Raw genomic sequence first — 16,419 nt, forward strand, 5'->3', positions numbered from 1 at the left:
TGTCACCAGCAGATTACCCTGCACGAGTTAGGTTCTGTCAGTGGTTCTTGCAGCAGTGTGGTATAAATCCGAACTTTCCTGCCTTAATATTATTTACAGATGAAGCACAGTTCACACGAGATGGCATAACAAATTTCCACAATCAGCATGTATGGGCGTATGAAAACCCACGTGCAACTGTTCCATCTCATCACCAGGTGTGGTTCTCCCTCAACATGTGGGCCAGTATCATTGGTGATCGATTAGTTTGACCCCATGTACTTGTAAACAGACTTACGGGACAGGCGTACACAAACTTCCTGGAAAAACCATACCTCATGTTTTAGAAGACACTCCACTGATCAATCGTCAACACATTCAATTCTTGCATGATGGCGCTCCTGCACACTTGAGTCGTACGGCTCGCCAGTACTTGGATCGAAGGTTTCCTGATTGATGGATAGGTAGAGGTGGCCCAATTGCTTGGCCTTCACGCTCACCTGATCTGAACCCTCTCGATTTCTACTTGTGATGCCATTTAAAATCATTGGTTTATTCGTCTCCGGTGCCTGATTTGGAATCCCTTCGGAATCGAATTGTGGCATGTTCTGAGGAAATACGCAATGCTCCTGGAGTTTGGGATCGTGTTCGCAGGTCCATGAGACATTGATGTGAGGTCTGTATTCAAGCAGGAGGTGGACATTTTGAACATCTTCTGTAATGACAATGACCTGCGGAAAGAAAAACGTTCTGGTGAATTTCAATGTTGTGAAGGACATAACTCGGAAATGAAGCATTTCCGGACACATGTTGTAATGAACTATTTTGATTGTCTACATGTGGAAAATACATACCTGAAATTATGCCCCGTATTTTTTAAACACCCTGTATATATATATATAACCTTAATTTACGATGTGTATTTGAGTGTAAAATACGTGATGTAACAAGTAGTCCTGACATATCACTTTTTAAACATTTGAGGGAAAGCTGGAAAAGTGTCAATGCCAATAATTTTCTAAGTAGCAGAAAGAGTATGGAAGTGTTTTTCAATGAGTTGGAAATTAAGAAAATTTTAGGCTTTTATGACAGTGAATTAGATAAACTAACAGTGAGGTGATTACTGTGAACTCGTAGAGCTCTCTGTAATATTTTTGGGAAGAGACTCTGGGAAAAAAAAAAAAAAAAAAAGATGGATGGCAAGAACAATATATTGCTTAAAAATGTTTCTGCTAAGATCTCAACTTAAACTATGCATTAAAGATAAAAATGTCTTCAGGGATGTATCTCTGTGTATTGTAGCTGTAAGCTTATATGTTAAACCATGGCTTCAGTGTAGTGCAGCTGTAAAAGCTCCTTATCAAGATCTCTGCTCCATAAAAGTTCTGAAATCATATGAAAGAATAGATTCCACAATTTCAAAAGCAGCTGTAAAGAAATTTATAGTAGGGAGCAAAGATATTGGCGGGTCGTACATAGCACATTTTTGCACGTACCACCCCGTCTCTTCTGACCTGTCCATGGGGATGACTGACTGACAGTGTGTCGATGCGTTCGGGTGTAGTTGCTTGCAAGCCAATCGTTGTGTATTGAGAGAGTATATAGTCATCGTAGCTGTTGTTTGTTCACTGTGCACATATTCAAACAGTATTTTTCAATACTAACAGTGGAATTAATTGCTTCTGTGCCTATTTGAGCGACATGTCTAGAAAGGGAGCGGATACGCGGAGCCAAGCGAAAAGAATCATTTATAGTGTTTATGAATACTTAAAAAAACTTAAAACATGTGAGGACATTAACAGTGTTATATCTGCAACTCAGAAAGCTGCTGCAGATGCATGTGTAGTTTCTGAGCGTACAGTTCAAAGAATTTGTGCAGAAGCTAAATCAGCAGAAGAAACAATAAATATGGAAGTGCCAGGGCCATCTTTCTCTTCCCCCAAGAAGAATGTACCACATACAAAGGTAGTCACTGAAGTTGATGATTTCGAGAAGGAGGTGGTTTGTAGGACAGTTCAAGAGTTCTACAAGAAAGGATTATATTCCACCACAGGTAAGGTAACGGAAATCATGAAACAAAAAACCAACTTTACCGGTTCAAAATGGTCGATGGGCAGAATTCTGAAAGATCTTGGTTACCGTTACAAGAAGTGCAACGATGGTAGACGCTTTTTAATGCAGAGAAACGACATAGTAGCATTGAGAATATCATTTTTGAGAAAAATGCACTTAATTAGAGAGGAGGTACCACCACGACCAGTCATTTATGTAGATGAAACGTGGATTAATCAGAATCATTCCAGGCAGTACATTTGGCAAAATTCCACCTCAACAGGTGGACTTAAGGTGCCTGTTGGGAAGGGTTCGCGGCTAATTGTGTGTCATGCAGGTTCAGCACAGCATGGATTTATTGAAGAGACAAGGCTTGTATTTCAGGCAAAGAATTCTGGGGACTACCACGACCAGATGAATGCCACAGTGTTTACAGAATGGTTTGTACATCTACTGGAAAGTTTAGAAGAAGGTAGTGTCATTGTGATGGACAATGCGAGTTACCATTCTGCGTTAGTGGAGAAACTTCCTTCTTCGAACTCCAGAAAGGCAGACATTGTGTCATGGCTTACGACTAAAAACATTCCTCACGATCCTTCTCATACAGTTCCTGAATTGTTGCATATAGTGAATCAGCATAAGTCCATGTATAGGATGTATGAAATTGATCAGATCGCATTAAATATGGGACATGAAGTAGTAAGGCTTCCTCCTTATCACTGTCACTACAATGCGATCGAGTTAATGTGGGCGCAAGTGAAAGGCGAGATTGCTGAAAAAAACAATACTTTCAAAATTAGTGATGTTAGACGTTTGTTGGACGAAGCATTAGACAGAGCTAAAATTGACGACTGAAAAAAGTGTGTTAGACATGCAGAGAAACTACAGGAAGAAGATTACAGGAAAGAGTGTATTCGAGACGTAACTACTCAAAATGTAATCATTAATTTAGAAAGTGACAGTTCTGACGATGACTTCAGTGCAAGTAGTGAAAGTGAAGATATGTGAAGTGACTAATTTCAAAATGTAGGCTACTAAATGAAATGGTTTCCTTATTTTCAGTTTTTATTCCATTTCGACATATAATTGTCTTTAATATACCATTTTTATTACATTTGGTGTCAGCTTCGTTTATGGTCTACCAAAATTGCTTTGGATTATTTTTGTTTTTGTTGAATTTTTCAGAATAATATTTGATTCTCCGATTTCTTATTACATTAGTGAGAATATTAATTCTATATTTTCTGTAATAATTTAATCAAACAATGTTTTGTGGGTCACGTTTAACTTGCTTAGCTAACTTATCCCTAAATCGTATTGATTTAACAATACCTGTGGTAATCTAAGATTTAATTTTTTTGTACTTACTTGAGAATTTGAGAGGGACATGATTAGAATATTTACAAATTAGGTTACAGAGTATTTTATAAAAATTATCGTAACATGTATCTGTGTCTTCATTGTAGAATATAGATTCCCAATTCATATTATTAATATGAGATATTAGGCTTTTATGATTTACCTATATTTAGCTTATAATTGTCCGAAGGTTCAGTGGCTTCTCTGCTAATACTGTTATTACTGATTGACAACGAGATCTGTAAATTGCAGTTAGGTTAACAAGAGTATCATTAATAAGTGTTAATTGAAAATGTGTATAGCGTTGCAATGGGAAATGTCAATATCACTTAAAGACACTACGATGTTTTCCTTAAAATATAAATCCATACCATCACATTTATTATACTTATTATTTTTAACAATTTTTTATAACCATTAATATCATAGCCAGAGTCATGATCAAGCCAGGTTTCAGTTAGAACTATAATATCAAAGTAAAAGGAAAAATTAAGTAAAATACAGAATTGGGAAAAGTTTTTATTGATGCTACTAATGTTTAAGTGAAATATTTTAAGATCTGATAGTATATTGGCAATATACACATTGCAGTGAAGTAAATCGTTAAAAACCATTGTGTTATTATTATTATTATTATTATTATTATTATTATTAAATTTGCACTGATGGATTTCATTTAATATAGTATTACTAAGTATTACTAGCCATTGTTAAGTCAATTATATTGTGTAATTAAAAGTGGGAACCGACACAATACTATTTATAAAACTTATTTACATCGTCAACATTAGTGATTTTACTCATCTTTTCTTGCAACTATTTTACCGTCTCTTGTCCATACAAATTTATAATTCTTCAGTCATGTTGCATCCCTTGTCTTGTTCAAAAGGTCTCTGGTCACTGCTGTCAATTGGTCACCTGCTGTGATTCTTCCTGCCGGAAGGTCCCTGTTGACTTTCTTTGTCACAATCCCAGGACCGCTGTCATCTTTCTTGGCCTCATTTCTGAACAGCTGGAGCCATTCATCACGACTTCTACTCTTTGTGAAGTGGATGACAATAAGACGTGTCTTTCCTGGCCTGGATGGTATGCGATGTGCTATGCTTACATCATGTTGCACCAATTCACTACCACCTATGACTTCCGATATTTGGTCAATGACTTCGTAAGTCGATTGTTCATCGATCTCCGGAACTCCAAATAGCATTATATTGTCTCTGCGTGTGTACTGCTGCAGATCACTCACTTCCTGCTTAAGATGGTCATTTTCTTGCACTAGCCTCTTCATCTCCTCCTGCATGGAGTTGAGTTCATGTCTTGTGTGCGCCAATTCCTCTCTAAGACTATCGAACTTGGAAGATATGAATTCAACTGATTTTCTTAGTTCATTCGCCTCAAAATATGAATGCTATTCGATACCAGTATAGTAGTTACAAAATCATGTCGCATATTGTATACCAGTAGTCTGTATGATAACAAATGAAGTGTTCACATGTGCTGTTGTTTAATGAAATAATTATAATGCTGCGCAGAGAAATTACACTAAATACTGACACACAAACAATGTTTATATATAAACACTATTTCGATGTTACAAATGTTAGGTTACGTAGCGAGGAGTGAAAGATGTTTCGGAAGCGACCCTTCAAAGAACGTTTACAGCTAAAGTAGGGGTGGAGCGTGGGTTGGGTTAGTATGGAGGGGTATACCTCCATCCGCCAATATTCCTGCTCCCTAGTATAGTCACCATTATGTGGTATTTATCAGAAGAGTTGTCTGTCCTATCACTCTTTGATGATGAAGTAGATAGGCTATACTACTCAAAATCAAAATGGTAGCAAATTGGGATAGAGAGAATCTACATATGGAAAAGATAATTATGTATTCCTCTTTGTGGAGAATTGGATGAGCAATTATTATATGGTAAGTTTAATTTTATTCTGATTACCATTCTTTATTCTTTTAATTCTTTAATTTACATCTCCTAATTCAATCTTATCTTCACTTCAGAGAAAACAATAGCCGACTTTGTGTCAATGAAGAGCAGAGTTCTGTTCTTTTGCCTGAAGATGGACACTAGTTTTATTCAAGAATGTTCTTCGACATGGATGAGTAACAATTCATATTTAGAAACTGAAATGATAGTTAAGGTGTTAAAAGCTGTGAATGACTGCTGAAAGGGGTGTTAAATTAATGCAAGATTTTCATAGACTATTGCCTGTACAAGAGCAAAAGCAATTTGTGTGACGTGTTATGTTCAAGAACATCATAGACTGTACCCAGATTTCAAGGGGGGGAAAAAAAAAAACACTGAAAAGAAAGTATCCACATGACTCCTAAAAACTATAATGCACTCTAAAGATCATGTGGAGATCCTGGCAAAAATGTATTCAATTTTAATAAATAATTAGATATACATTCATCAATAGCTTTTACACTGACTTCAAACTACAAGACTAGAATTCCTAACATTCAAATTTGGCGCTCAAGTCAGCACGGGTTAATGTCATTTTATTGAGATGAAGTCCACACCTGTGGAGTAACAGCTAGCGTGTCTGGCCGCGAAACCAGGTGGCCTGGGTTCGATTCCCGGTTGGGGCAAGTTACCTGGTTGAGATTTTTTCCGGGGTTTTCCCTCAACCCAATATGAGCAAATGCTGGGTAACTTTCGGTTTTGCACCCTGGACTAATTTCACCAGCATTATCACCATCTCATTCAGATACTAAATAACCTAGATGTTGATAAAGCGTCGTAAAATAGCCTACTTATTGAGATAAAATTTTGTTCTTGAATAAATATGATTAAATGGAAAATATTTATGGGCTGGGTGAAAAAATTTTCGTTTTTTTTTTTTTTTTTTCTCATTTTGGTAAAATAAGGGATACACTACTCATTATGGATAAATAAGTGCGATCAATTAATTTTTCATAACTATATCAGAACATCTTTCTACGAAACCACAGTCTACTATATCACAAATCGTGTATAGTCTTCGAAAAAAGTTTTGTTGTGTCTCTTGATAGTGGAAATGTTGAAGTTTTGATTGTGATTTACACAAGACGTTTATATGTGTGCTGTCTCCATAGATTTCAAGCTGAGCAGCTATAAGCATCTCATCTCACTACCAACTTTCTAACTCTCTGGTGGAGCAGTCAGAAGCGTGCTGGCTTCCGGGCTCCCCGACCCGCATTCCATTTCCGACCAGATCAACTTCTTTTTTTTTTTTTTTTTTATTAACGTAACTCATTTTTATACATGTTATCTCTCTTCACTTTTTATAGTGAAACAAATTATTTCCCAACTCTTGTTCGATTAGGAGAATAAAAATCTCGTGGGAGATCAACTTTCTTCCCAAAATAAAAGAAAGATAAACAAATAAAAAAAAAAATAAAAAAAATACACATGTGGATCTAATACTCTGTTCACATGCCACCGGCATCTATCACTGCCTGGCATCTTTGGGGCATTGAGTCCACCAGATCGCGGAAATAGTTCTGGTCCTGAGCGACATCTCCCCAGGTAGCCAGAACTTGATCCCACAACTGATCTGGATTTTGAGGCAGGTTGTCTCGATATTTGTCAATCCTCCTCATTTTCGGGTTCTTCCGCTTCTGTTTTAAAACCATTGCAAACAATAACAATCCCTCTGTATCCATCCTCTTGGTCATCTTGTAGAAAATGTCTCTGATGGATGAAGCATTAATTATAGTATCTAATGTGTGCATGTTCATATCTTATTGCTAACTCTAATATCTCACAAAAGCATAAGCATAGTGCTATATTGTATAGTGTCCGGTGTGTGCTGGCCTTTAGTCAACAGTGTGACTATTAATAAACATAATAAAATATTAATAAAGATTTAAGTTACATATAGTTAAGTAATAACAATTTTCATACCCTATTACTTTATTTATAAGTCGCAGAGCGAAAGATATTTCCACAAATAATGGGAACCGTGTCTAATTAATTTCAAGTAAATCAAGTTAATATCCAATTTCGTGGTAGTCATATCTTGGAGTATTGCATTGGTTCATACAGAACGTTTTCATGGAAACTTTAGTCTAGTGGACAGAGCGCCCGTTTCCGAATCAGTCGGTTGTGTGTTCAACCCTGCTGTTATGCAGTCCTTTTTTTTTTTTTTTTTTTTCCTATGTTTGTTAAATTAATTTACTTCTTTATGTTAACAGTCCTTACCGCAATACTTACTTACGCTGAATTCTTTCCCCTGGAACTTGTTCTAACTACTAAGGGACGACATACAACGAAACGAAACTAATTATATTACCTACTAATCATTCTCTTGTGAATCAGATTGCTCGTTCTCTGCTCATGTGCACTGCCTCCTTTCTGGGAGTATGCGACAAAACATTTTTCTAAGACAATACCTGCTACATCATTTGCATGCAGGCCAACAATGAAGCAAAGCGGAAAGCGGTTATAAAATAATAGTAAATGGATAAAAAGTGCTATTATTATTATTATTATTATTATTATTATTATTATTATTATTATTATTATTATTATCGCCGTAATTATAGGTTTGTAATTATTACAATCCTGATTACAGTGGTGACCTCATTTGAGGGAGTACCGGTATGATATTTTATATACCATAATTGCAATGTAGGTATAGGTAATATTCTTGAAACCTGTGATCCAAAATGAAAAAAATTAAAGATTTATGAATTTATTGTACTGTGAAGTGTAGTTGTAGAGCTGAAAGAAAGTAGAAACTTCATACAAAATATGCTATGTTAAATAACTATGTTCAAGGTAGATGTTCAATGTGTGCGTAAATTTAATTCTAATAAATGAAAGTTAATGTACCAATTAAGTTTTGTTATGTTTGGATGCGCATTGTGTATTAATTTACTAATATTTCTTAGGTATGTAGTTATAATAACCACTTTCATGTGTTAAAATAGACTCAGTTGTATGTTACTTAGTTCACTAGTTTCAGTTTTGTCTCAGTCGTTATTATGATATTCTAATCTATAATCAGTTTCTTCTAAAATTTTGAGTATCACGATCTTTGTGACGTGGTATCTTTCGTGAATTTTTGTGTCATTCAAATTTTCAAAATGATAATTTCTTAAATGGTTAACATTATCTCCATTTGACTCTTAATTTTCGAGCAGTTCCAGATATAACAGTTTCACATTGAAACGTCTCGCCATTTTGTATTGCAACTAGTGAACATTAAAAATTTGAAGATGGAAATTTCTATCACTTTAATCATAGCTTTACTGGTTCGTTAGGCTAAAGAGGCTTGGTGAGCTATAAAAATGATTTAATGAACCAGTAAATAAATTAATGAATCATTAAAACCTTAGTGAACCTTGGTGAAACTGGTCCTAAATGTTATTAATTTCCAATATATTATAAAATATTCTTCTAGTGAATTTAATAACACCCATTTTTATAGTTAAAATTATATAACTTGTGTAGCTTTTAATTAAAATTAAACAACACTTGGTAATAAAATCCATATCAACAAAAGAATTTAAAAAAAGAAATCAAACTTTTACATAGAGCTGCATACCCCGCGTGCCTGTTCATGAAAAATAAGTGGGTGCCCTTGCTGGAGAGTTAATGATGTCAGTTATTGATGAAGCTATGCATCTGCACATCGTGTGATGATCTTGAATTCTAGGAAAAGATGTCCACTAACTTTATTTCGAAAAAATTAGAAGGACCTATTGTAATGTGATAAAAGGTGAGTGTTCTTTTTTCACTCTCGAATTGCGAGAGAACTCTCGCTTTCAGGTGATAAAAATCCCAAAGGAGAGAGTCTACTCCAGATTGACCTTTGCTCTTTGTGTGATGGTGAGTGAACACTTATCTGTTGCAATTTGATGTGATAAAAACTATCAGAGAGAGATCTCATGTTTTTCTGAGTTACCTATAGGTAAAACAGAAAAAAATATAGAGGAGAGTGTGTTGTGTTATTTATCATTAGTGAGTGTATGGCACAACAAAAAGTAATGATTATTTTTCTTCAAAAACATACAAGCTTGCTTTATTGGCTTCAGGGAAAGAGATCATAATAATAAGTTAATGATCTGGTGAAGTGTAAGGTGGAATGCTTTATGCAAATACTGTTAACACATGAAACATACATTGCCTTACCGGTTTCATTCCTTCAGAACTGAAACTCTCTTTGCAATCATTGTGTAAGTCATGTTAGTAAATGTACTTCACCTATTTACAGTACTCATTAACATTTCCTGTGTATGCACAGTCGCTCTAGTTCATTTTTGAGAAGAGGAGCTAACAAATGTTGGCTGTTTACATTGTTCATTGATGCCCAAAGGCAAGGGACTACAGATCTTTCTGATCTCTTATCATTTTTATTACAAGGCAGAAAGACACTATGACTTATATAAATACAGAGTTGAAATATATCTGCAGATAATAATTTCTGGCAAACATACTGTTTTATTTTATGAAGAAAAAAACATTAAAAGACATTATGATTAAATCATTATTTTGTGTTATTTCAAATAAATATCAGTTATTATTTAAAAAAATGTATGTCATGTTCTGTGTACATACGTCATTCTTGTATTTGACTAGTAGATATTGAATATAAACAAAATCTGTCTTGTAGTGTAGGAGGAATTACTGTACACAGAGAGAGACAGAAGGCATTTCTTCATTAACACGTATATACTTTAAAATCTCCATATTGATTTTTGCAATACACTACTGCTGCTGCTGCCGCTGCCATCTCTTTATGTATAATGTTGTATTAAAATAAAATAATTTCTTAGTTTCGAGATTCGAGAGCAGGTAGTCGTCGAGAACAGGTGTCTTAGAGAGCAGGTAGAATGGGATGCGATCTAACAGTGTACTGGGCGAGGATCGGTACCTGGGTGGCATGGTCGGTGAAGTGGAACCTGGCAGCTTCAGATCAGGGAAGTGCGGAACCGACACTAAGCAGTTTTGTGATCCTGATAGTAACCATGCTGTTGGTGATTGGAGGAGTGGAACTGAACCCAGGACCGGTGGAACCTGTGAAGTGCGGAGTATGTAAAAACAATTTGAGGACTGGTCTTCTGTGCAGCACTTGTTTGACGTGGCTTCATTTCAGCTGCCAAAAACTCAAGAGGGACCAGCATATTGATAACTGGAGGTGTAAGGAATGTATGAAGGACATAGTTATGACCACAGATGCAGAAATTGAATCTCTGAAGAAAGAGGTGACTGAATTGAAAGGGAAGTTGCAGCAGACGGAAGAACGGCTGAGAGAGATGGAAGCAGAGAACAAGCGACTACGCGAGGAACGACATGGGGAGGCGAGCGAGGAGAAGCAGATATTAGTGATAGGAGATTCAATGGTGCGACATGTGGGACAAGAAAATAATGACCTCGAAGTGCTGTGCTACCCAGGGATATGAGTCGAAGAAGTGAAACACAAATTGGAGCAACAGGAGAAAAGGGACAAGAAAACTGTAATATTACGTGTGGGGACCAATGACTTGAGGCGACGATTTGAGTACGTTATGGGAGATATGTACGACTTGGCAGTAAGGACGAAAGAGCTGTACCTCCAGGCTAATATAATTATCAGCGGGATAGTGCGGCAAAGAGATTTTCACTGGACTCGAATTGGACTACTCAATGAGGCATTCAACTGGGTGGCAGACCTAAATTCGTGGATCGGTGATGGGGACGTGGGACGTGACGGAGTCCATCTAAATCGAAGACTAGGATCGCTGTTCTCGAGGGTGGCGGGAACGGAGAGGAGCAGTGACCGGGAATGACGTCGGCAAATAGTGTGTACTATTACAACGGCGGAGGAAATGGCAGTGGCAGCGGCAACGGGAGAGATGGAGGCATAACTTAATACAAGTAACAGATAGAGCAACACGGGAAGATTCCTTACTAGACATATTTCTTTTCAGACCCTCAGAAATAGTCTCAGGTATTGAAATGATTCCAGGTATTAGTGACCACGACGTGGTAATTCTTGAAATATTATGGAATGCTAAGTACAAGCAAAGCGGAATAAAGAACAAAAATATCTTGCAATATAACAAAGCGGACAGAGAAGGCTTCCAAAATTATGTTAGAGAAAAGTACTCATCGTGGGTAGTAAAGGGCAGTAGTGTAGAAGAATGCTGGGCGAAGTTCAAGCAGATTATATTAACAGGAATACAGAAATTTATCCCAGTTAAACGTTTATCAAACAATCCTGATCTGGAATATTATAATAATTACACACGGAAACTGAAAAGAAAACTAAGGAAATCCTACAGCCAGCGCAAGGAAAGCGTTGTGAAACAAACTAAATTCACACAACTATCGAAAGAACTGCTTAATGCGAAGAAGATAGCGCAGGAAAATTACTTAAATAAACTTTTCAAAGATGAACAAAACGGGTGGGGGGGAATTTTATAAATATGTGAAGAGACGACGCAAGGAAAACTATTTGAGTCTTCCTCTGAAGAATGACCTCAATGAATTTATTGTACAGGACAGAGAAAAAGCAGAAAAACTAAATTCCTATTATACCACTGTTTTTGGGATGAGGACAATAATACCTAACTTAGTTTCTGTGGAAAATACGGGTCAGTTTTCTATCAAGCCTAGGGACATAAGGAGAAGGATCTCTAATTTGAAAACTCTTAAATCAGTAGGACCTGATGGTATTGCCGGAGACATGTTAAATTGCAAGGGGAAGCCATTATTCCCTATCTAGTTCGTATATTTGAAATATCAATAAATAATGGTACTGTCCCGCAAGATTGGAAAGAAGCAATAGTGATGCCAATTTATAAGTCAGGGTCTCGCTCAGATACAAAAAATTACAGACCAGTTAGCCTCACCTCTGTGGTTTGCAAATAGATGATACACTTGATTTCAGCATATCTAAGGCAGTATTGGAATGATTCAAATTGGTTACATAATTGTCAGCATGGGTTTTGGGGGGGGCTACTCATGTGAGAGTCAATTAGTAACTGTATGTCAGGATTTAGCAGACGGAATAGATTCAAATAGCCAAATAGATGCAGTGATTATTGACTTTAAACGCGCATTCGATGTAGTCCCACATGTCATACTGTTGGTTAAACTACAATCAACGGGGGTTGACTTCAGAGTACTCCAGTGGATCAAGGAATTTTTAACTGTCGCACTCAGAGAGTACGGGTGGGGGAGAAATTATCGAGCCCAATAGAAATTACTACCGGGGTCCCACAGGGGAGTGTCCTGGGGCCCCTTCTATTCCTTGCTTTTGTAAATGATCTGCCAGTTAACATCTTGCCCAGGGTTCGCTTATTCGCGGATGACTGTATCATATATAGGGAAATAAAAAGTCATGAACAGGGAACGGATTTATATGGACTAAAAATATATGAAATATGTAAATATATATGTAGTTATTTTTACCAAAATATGGAATTAAATATGGATTTTTACCAAAATATGGAATTAAATATGGACTTAAAATTATAAAAAAATGACTATGTACGTTAAATATTGGTACATTTTAATCAAACTAAACAAAAAATATAATGGACGTACCTTATCTTCCAATTTAGTTTCAACAAAACACAATTTTTATTGTCTGTTACCATAACAATAGGTTACAAACATTTCTTTCAAGTGCTGAAAAGTGAATCTTCTTCTATTGTCTCTGAGGATAGATTTATACTGACTAAAAGAGCGTTCGACGTCACAAGAAGTAACTGGTACATAATTCAATTTCACAATGTCTGCTGGGGATAAGTCCAAGTTAATCTTCACTGTTGATTCACCACTCATCACAGCAACAACCTTTTGTAGTTCTTCATATCCAGGGTTTTTTGAAAGTACAGTGTCCACCTTAGCTCTTACTGCATCTGCAACTTTACCTCTACCACGATTCAGTTGTTCCACAGTACTATTTATAATTTCAAAACTTTCAGATAGTGAAAGGTGCCTATTTTGGAGACTTTTGAGCGTTTTTATGATGCATGAAAATGTATGCTGAATGTGAGCTAAGTCATTCTTCACACTTATGTCACAGGTAACTGTTTTCGCAGTATCAATTGAGACTGCATCTTCAGAGTCCAATGCAAGGAGAACATTGTTAATAGAGTCTATATGTTCGGCATAATATTCAACTGCTTCTAGCCATGTACCCCATCTAGTTAAAATTGGCTTTGGTGGCAATGGAATTTCAGGGTACATTTCTTTCAACACGTTAACTCTACTGGGAGCTTTGAGAAATACTTTTTTCACTGATGAAATCAACAAATCTACTTTAGGGAAATTGTCTCTGACCACTTCTGCCACACGATGAAATGCATGCGCCACACAAGTAAAATGAGTCAATTTAGGATATACAACAGATAATGCTTGTCCAGCTTTGACCATATAAGGGGCAGCATCGCTAATAAAGAATAACACATTATCGTACATAATACCCTTTGGCCACAGGATACCCATAGCTTCGTTGAACAGTTTAACTATAGTTTTGTTATTGCACTTTTCTAGAACATCACAATGTAAAAGAATTCGTTCAGAATATTGTTCACTTAACAAACCGATAACTACATTACCAACAAGTCTACCTTCTTTGTCGGGAGTCTCATCAATGGAAACCCAAATTGAACTATCTTTAATTTCATCTCTTATCTTCTGTATTGTCTCATCGTAGATGGATGGAGCATACGTCTTCCTAAGTGTTGACTCATCCGGGATTGTATGTTGAGTATATTTTTCAAGGAATTCCCTGAAGACCTTATTCTTTAGTTTGTAGAGAGGAATATCAGCAGAGATGAGAGAACGGCACAGGTCGATGTTAAACTCAGATCTTACATTCGATGTTGTTGGTTGTGTTAAAAACAATTGTCTCTGCTTGGAATTTAGTTGTTTGTTGGCCTGATGTTTACTAGTTGTAATGTGTTGTTGCACCAGGAACTTTTGTGTAGATGATACTGCACACTGACACAAATTACAAAATAATATTTTATTGTCAGTTGATAAACCATCTTCTTTAAATTCTGAAATGTAACTTGTTAGTTTTGATTTTAAATTGACTGAATGACGTACTTTTGGCATATTTACCGTCTTTATAGTATGATTTACAAAACTGAACCTATGTGTACTCTGACTGGCATTTAACTGTTGAGCTGCACAACTGAAGTCTGTTAAAAATTTTAAATTAAATTAATACAGTTTTGTAACTTACTTTCCCATTGTTGATAGGACTGCTAATTTTCAAATAACTCTGATGTTAAAGGGATTACTGAACATGTGTTTAAATCTCTATTGTTGAAATGTATTTTTAAAAGTTAATGGAATTTTGTTTTGTTTTATTGTTAAACCTAATATAATATGGACTGTTTTATATGAAATATGGAAAATATATGGAAATTAACGAAAATATGTACTAAACTCTAAAATATGGAAAAATATGGAAAATAAAAGTAGGATTTTTCAACCCTACACATTGTGAAACATAAAGATAATGCAAAATATAAATTATATTAGCTTTATAAGTAAATATGTATTTACATATAAATCCTTTCCCTGGTCATGAAGATACTACTCTTCTTCTGGAATGACTTCAATAAAATAAACGATTGGGCAATGACCAACAAAATGAAAATAAATTCTCTAAAGAGCAAAGCCATTAGCTTTACAAGAAAAAGAAATAAAATAATCGCATCGTATACGTTAGGATGTGAAACCATTCCGGAAGTTAACAAGTGTGTGTGTGCGTGCGTGCGTGCGTTTTTTTTTTTTTAACAGTATATATTTATTTCAACATGCCCCATTACGTAGGTAATATTACATGTTTTGACATTTCTAGATGGGTGCGTGCGTGCGTGCGCGCGCGCGCGCGCGCTCTGGATTTAACAATGAAGTCATCATCCTTCTTGCTTCCCAATATTTTGATGGAAGGTCCACAAATGTCCTAAGAGTTTCACAATTAGCCAGGTGCTCCATCTCAATGTCCTCTTCTCTGGTGCACAGTAAGCATTTAGGTGAATTCAGTACTCCAATACGATGGAGGTGTTTACTGAGGCAATCATTACCAGTAATCAATCTAAACATGGCCACGGCAGATTTTCGAGGTAGATCAGGAATTAGTTTTGGATCTTTGAATGATTCTTTCCATTTTGAATTTTGATGTTTAAGTTAACAAATGTAAATACCTAGAAATAACATTTAGCAGCGATCTCGGCTGGGGGGAACATGTTAGTGACAGCGGGAAAGGTACGGAGGGCATTATACTTTGTGATGAGGGTACTAAGAAAAGGCTCTGATAAATCCAAAGAGATTGCATATGTATCACTAGTTCGTCCAGTAATGGAATATGGTGCTGCATGTTGGGATACTTACAGATTAGAACATATTAAGACATTGGAAAAGATTAAAAAACGGGCTCTCAAGTGTTGTAATAATTCACTATTAAAATGGGACACACTCACGGACAGGGGAATGCAAATTCGATTATGCGCAATGTTCAAAACATACAGAGGTGAGCCTCCCTGGAGAGAAATAAAAAATAGGTTGCAGCCACCAAATTACTCTTCAAGGAACAACCACTCATATAAATGGAGGGAAAGAAGACGGAGGACGGACACTGGAAAGTTTTCTTTTCTCATTCGTACTATCAGGGACTGGAATGCTTTACCTGCAGACTTACTAAAGGCTTTACCAATAACCAAAAATGTATTTAAAAATAGGCTTAAGGACTTTACTAATAGACGGTAGTATATTATACACACTATTTAAAGGGTGTAATTGATATGTTATTATTTGAAGTGTTGTATCAGTGAGGAAGTGTGTTATGTCAGTGAAGTCTATTGTGTAAGTGAAGTGTGTTTGTGTCAGTGAAGTTCTATAGTTCATAGTGGCTGTGCAAAGTATTTGAACAGTGAAATGGTTTTGAAGTGTTAGTGAAATCAGGATAGAATCAGTGCAGTGAGTGAGTTGATAGCGAAATAAGTGTAGTGCCGAAAGGTACTTGTGCAGGTATGAACTTAGGGTTAAGATACAAATTGGATTTACTTTAAATGTTATTTTAAATG

At 36.1% G+C, this 16,419-nt stretch overlaps 1 protein-coding gene across 4 annotated transcripts in view; it reads left to right on the top strand.

The window, feature by feature from the left end:
- The window catches only part of LOC138704931 (SCY1-like protein 2), a 205,955-nt gene that overhangs the window by 87,983 nt on the left and 101,553 nt on the right, over positions 1 to 16,419 (top strand). The gene's annotated exons all lie outside the window — the stretch shown is intronic.

This window comes from Periplaneta americana, chromosome 8 (assembly GCF_040183065.1).
Source record: "Periplaneta americana isolate PAMFEO1 chromosome 8, P.americana_PAMFEO1_priV1, whole genome shotgun sequence".
In the NCBI taxonomy this organism is placed as follows: Eukaryota; Metazoa; Arthropoda; class Insecta; order Blattodea; family Blattidae; genus Periplaneta; species Periplaneta americana.